Source organism: Emys orbicularis, chromosome 3 (genome assembly GCF_028017835.1).
Source record: "Emys orbicularis isolate rEmyOrb1 chromosome 3, rEmyOrb1.hap1, whole genome shotgun sequence".
NCBI classification, from domain to species: Eukaryota; Metazoa; Chordata; order Testudines; family Emydidae; genus Emys; species Emys orbicularis.
The window spans coordinates 216152836-216158835 of record NC_088685.1 but is presented as its reverse complement, the minus strand read 5'-3'; positions in this window follow the sequence as shown (position 1 = coordinate 216158835).

The following is a 6000-nucleotide window of genomic DNA, read 5'->3' as shown; positions in this document are numbered from 1 at the left end:
AAGATAAAGGCCTGCTCTACACTACAATAAGGGCTTGTCTACACTTTAAATGCTACAGCAGCACAGCTGCAGCCCCCCAGTGTAGACACTCAGCTCTGATCTACACTAAGGGTACGTCTACACTACCCGCTGGATCGGCGGGTAGCAATCGATCTATCGGGGATCGATTAATCACATGTAGTGTAGACACGATAAATCGATCCTCGATCGCTCTCCCGTCGACTGCTGAATTCCAGCTCGGCGAGAGGCAGAAGCAAAGTCGACGGGGGAGCCGCGGCGCGCCGTGAGGACGCGAAGTAAGTAATTTTAATTCGATCTAAGATACATCGACTTCAGCTACGCTATTCTTCAGATACGCATATCTTAGATCGATTCCTCTCCTCCCCACCCCCCAGTGTAGACCAGGACTTAGTTGACAGAAGACTCTCCTGTTGGCATAGGTAATCCACTGCCCCAAGAGGCAGTAGCTAGGTTGATGGATTTTTTGTGCTGATAGTTTTCTTGATGTGCTGAGATATTGCATCCATTTCTTATTCATCATAGCAAAATATCACACTGAATATCACTGCTACTACTATATAACTCATCTTAAATTGGTATCCTCCCAGAGGATACTCAGGTGTGTGGATTTGTCTACACTACAAAATTAAGTCGACCTAACTTACATTGGTATACAGCCGCCACTGTAATTACATCGCTTGTGCGCATCTACACTTTGCTCTTTGTGTCAGCAGTGTGTGTCCTCCCCAGGAACTCTTGTATCGATTGTACTGTCATTGTGGGACAGCTCCTGAAAGCCATTAACAGTCATTGACATGAGCAATGCAGTGTCTGGACTGACACTGCATTGACCAAATCCATCGACCTTGACCGCTTGTGTAGGTGGAGTTGTTAAGTTGGGGTAGTGGGGCAGTTACGTCAGGGGGAGCAAAATTTAAGGTCAGGTTTACACTTCCACTTACTTCGGTATAACTTACGTCGCTCAGGGGTGTGAATAAGCTGCCCCGAGTGAGGTAAGTTACACGACCTAAGTGCTGGTATGGATAGTGCTATGTCGGTGGGAGAGCTTCTCCTGCCGACACAGCTACTGCCTGTCCGGGATGTGGATTTATTATGTCGACGGGCACGCTCGCTCTCCTGGCAGCATAGAGCGTCTTCACCAGAGGCACAGATGCAGCACTTCTCGTGTAGACTAGCCCTAGGTGTAAACACTTCTGGAGCCGGCAGGAGGCATAAGCAGACTAAGCAACTGCTCAGGGCCCCCTGCAGCTCACCCCCCCTTAAGTATGGGGGGGTATTCCTACATAGGGCCCCCAAGGGGCTGGCACCCCCATTAATTATTAGTGTAGCCAGGGGGGGATATTACTGCTCAGGGCCCCCAGCAGCTCATGTCCCCCCATTAATTATTAGTGTAGCTGGGGGGGGGGGATATTACTGCTCAGGGCCCCCAGCAGCTCACACCCCCCCACCACTAATTATTAGTGTAGCTGGGGGGGGGGATATTACTGCTCAAGGCCCCCAGCAGCTCACGCCCTCCCATTATTAATGTAGCTGGGGGGAGGGATATTCCTGCTCAGGGCCCCCAGCAGTTCATGCCCCCCCATTAATTATTAGTGTAGCTGGGGGGGGGGATATTCCTGCTCAGGGCCCCCAGCAGCTCATGACCCCCATTAATTATTAGTGTAGCTGGGGGGGATATTACTGCTCAGGGCCCCCAGCAGCTCACACCCCCCCACCATTAATTATTAGTGTAGCTGGGGGGGGGATATTACTGCTCAGGGCCCCCAGCAGCTCATGACCCCCATTAATTATTAGTGTAGCTGGGGGGGGGATATTACTGCTCAGGGCCCCCAGCAGCTCACGCCCCCTCCATTAATTATTAGTGTAGCTGGGGGGGGGGATATTCCTTTCAGGGCCCCCCAGGGGCCGGCACCGCCACGTCCCGGCTGTGGACAGGCGCTGCCTTGCGAGGCCCTCGCCCCGCAGCGCGGCTCCGGCAGGGCCCAGCTCCCGCCCGGCTGTGCTGGCAGCGGGGCCCGGCCGCGGCGCCGGGCAGAACAAAGGCCGGGCCGGCTGCGCCGCTCTCCCGCCCTCAGGCAGCGCGGGGCCCACGCAGGCCTCCCGGGCGCCCCTTTCCTGCCGCCGCCGGGAGCGGGACCCGCGGGCTCGGGCCGGGGCCGGAGGCGGAGCCGGGAGCGGAGGAGGCGAGTCCCGGGGACGGGGAGGCGGGAGGCCGGGCAGAGCAGAAGCTCCTCAGCCCGGCGTCCCGCCCCGGCCCCAGCGGGCACCTGCCGGCACGGAGCCGGGTCCCGAGGCGGCCGTGAGGGGCCGCCCCGCACCCCGGGGCGCTCCGGGGTCACTGCCGGGGGGCCTGAGGGGGCCCCTGGGAAACGCTCCTCCCCGGTAAGGCTTGTGCCCGGGAATCACCCCCTGCCCCTTCCTCCGCCCGCCCCCCGCGGCCGGCCTCCCTCCCTCCGCCGGGGAGAGACGCCAGGAACTCTGCCAGGGGCGGACTTGGCCGCTGCCCGGGGAGTGCCCGGAGACCCCGGTGATGGGCGGCAGCCCCAGACGCTGAGAGAGATGGATGGGTGCGAGGTTACCTGCAGCTAAGGTGGGTTCCAGAGTGATCTGGGCGGCTCCAGTGACTGGGAAAGAAGGTTTGCTTGTGCAATACATGTGCGTGTTCACACCCTGTATTCCTGTCTGGGATGCACCGCCACTCCCTAGTGATCATCAAACGAGTTCAGGCCCTGCTCTTACAGTCCCCCTTCCCCACTGGGGTCCTGTGCTGACCCCAGGATGTACCTGGGGATCCATTGCGGGATCAGGGCTTTGGAAATAGCCTTTGTTAGCTTGCTTCAGCAGAGGCAAGGGAGAAGGCAGAGTAGTTTGGTTTTGTGAGTGGCGTCAGGGCTGTTCTGTGCAGTTTGGTGATAGGGCAGTTCAAGCCTCCAACTTTCCTCCCCTTGTGTCTTTGGAATGTGGTGGATTCTCTCACTGTGATAATAACAGCCCTAATGTGGGTTGTGCCCGCAGTCCTTGAGTCCTGTCTCTGTGGAAACATTGTACATCTGTAAGGATGTGTAAGCCTGGCCATTGTTCAGGACAGTTGCTCTGACTTGTTTTCATGTTAACTCTTTGATCCGTGCTTCACGCTCCCTTCAGAAGCTGGAATGTTGCTGCTCCGTTCTGGTTTTTCCCCATGCCTTGCCTGAATGGAAGGGTCCTTAGAAAGCAAGGACATGCCTTGCAGTGCGAAGCTGTAATGTGTATGGTGAAAGGAAATAATCGATTGCTGAGATTGCTTGTCCGTTCGATTCCTTTGTGAACTGTGTCTCAACAGGGTCAAAAATGGTTAGTGTGTGTGTGGGGGGAGATAGTCCAGTTCCAGCACCATTACACAAGGTACGCTGGGCCTCTGTACGCTAGGAAGCTGACCCGCTGCTGATAAATGAAATCAGCAGCAGGTCCCTGAGAATCAGAAACAAAAATGGCTTAACTGTCAGCAACACTTGTTAACAGTTGGTCACTTCACTAATGTAGAAGGACCCTACATTGCCTTGGTTTTGTCAGCTTAAATTTTCCCTTTTCTTCCTTCTATTTGACTATTTTGCACTGAATTTCTTTGTAGCCTCATCTCTGAGTCACTCCCATTGACACAATATTGGCTCCTTTGTTCCCACTTCTAGCTCCATAGTTGCTATTGCCTCTGTATAAAAACTTCAGTGGGAGGAGAGGGAGTGTGTCTGTTTGGAAAACAGTCCATGTGAAGGACGAGATCCCAGGAGAATTCCAGAGATTTCAAGGTTGGTAGGGCCAAAACAGTCAGTGCTCATTTGGTTTCTTTTAATCCCATGGCAGGCTCAGACCTGAGGGTTTGTGCTGGTTTATGTGGTGGGTGTTTGTTTGCCCTTTTTTGCAGATAAATGTACACAGCTGATGAGTATCCTGGTCAGTCTGGCTACCCTCTTCTCACTAGCATGTGAAAGGGGGACACCTCTACTTGTCTGTAGGAACAGGAGCTGAATGAGACTGAAGCTGCAGAACTATGGAAGTTTCCCTTATTTCCATGACAAATCTGTTTTTCCTTAGTGTGAGTTTAGAGCTCATTAAGGTATGGATTGTGCCACCCTTACACACATTGAGTAATAGTTTTATCTGTGAATAATCTGATTCTATGGGGATACTTGCAGAATAAAGTACTAAATGTGAGCAGATACTGCAGAATCACCAGAAATGGAAACCAAAGGCCTTGATTTATACGTGGAACAGGGACAGCCTGGACAACACCAATGTGTCATGCAACCCTTGTGTTGTTGTAATTGTCTCACTGTGCCCTGGTGCTCCCTGTTTGTATTAGCCTGTTGTCTGTCATTTCATACTTAGACTGTCATTGTTTTGGCACAGCGACAGGCTCTGTTGTGATTGTGTAGTGCCTAGCATGATGTGGCTGGGTCATCTAGGGCAGTGGTTTTCAAAAAAATTTTCTGGTGACCCAGTTGAAGACAATTGTTGAGGTTCATGACCCAACAGAGCTGGGGATGAGGGCTTTGAGGTGTGGGAGGGGCTCAGGGCTGGGGCAGAGAGTTGCGTTGCAGAGGTGGGGGTCAACTGTTTTATAACTTTATAAGGAGAGGGATAGCTCAGTGGTTTGAGCATTGGCCTGCTAAACCCAGGGTCCTGTGGCACCTTTAAGTCTAACAGAAGTATTGGAGCATAAGCTTTCGTGGGTGAATGCCCACTTCATCAGACGCAAGTCTTGCGTCTGATGAAGTGGGCATTCACCCACGAAAGCTTATGCTCCAATACTTCTGTTAGACTTAAAGGTGCCACAGGACCCTCTGTTGCTTTTTACAGATTCAGACTAACACGGCTACCCCTCTGTTACTAAACCCAGGGTTGTGAGTTCAATCCTTGAGGGGGCCACTTAGGTCCTGCTAGTGAAGGCAGAGGGCTGGGCTTGATGACCTTTCAGGGTCCCTTCCAGTTCTATGAGATAGATAGACTTGAGCTAAAGATTAGGTATTGATCTTAAACCAAGATTTAAAAAAAGGGTGCTTAAAGTTAAGCTCATAAATCCATATATAGGCACCTAACCTAATAGCTGTTTTTCAAAAGTGCTAAGCACCCAGAAGCTACACACTAAGCTTGCATTGGGGTCCTATTTATGGAGAAAGCTACTGAGCAGGAATATGGGGAGATGGTTGATAGGAGGCTCCAAAATATTTGAAATTAACACCATTATGTTTTTAAAAAATAATACAAAGTAATACTGCCTGGTTACCACCCTAAGCCACCACTTTAAAAACGAGTGGCCATCTCTGTGGAATAAACACGTACTGCTGTGGTTCACGGCGAGATGAGGGAGTACACAGACTGTCTCTCAGCTCTGTTTATTTTCACTTTTACAGATTTTTGTATATGACTATATTTTACCAAAAAATGTGTTTTAGGAAACTTCCTGCAAACACATCCCACCACTAGTGGGTTTGTGGGTTAGATCTCCTTAGCCAGGGCTGAAATTGCAGTTGCAATAGCAGTTTCTGAACTTGAAATGTCTTGCTGCAATTGCAAACTTTTATCTGAAAGAAAACGGACGGCTCCAATAGAAAAGGCTTAATTTTCATAAGTGAAACGTGATTTTTGGGTGCCTAACTTGAGACCCCTTAAAAGGCACCTGATAATTGAGGCATCCAAAATCACAAGTCTCCATTTAATCAGATCAGATGGTGCTTTGCAGCATTTGGTTTAGCTTATACCGGCTTCTTGAACAATAGCTGAGTTTACATTGAAAGTTCATAGGCCTGACTTTGTACTGGAATTACCATGTCAGGGGTGTTTTATACTGATGCAGTTATACGGGTATAAAGGTGCCTTATATTGGAGCTTGTTCCCTTTCCCAGGTGGGAATAGCTGTAATGGTATAAAGGACCTTTATAGCTGCATCCAGACTGGGGGATTATTCTGGGATAAGGATACTGATGTAGTTAAAGTTTGTGT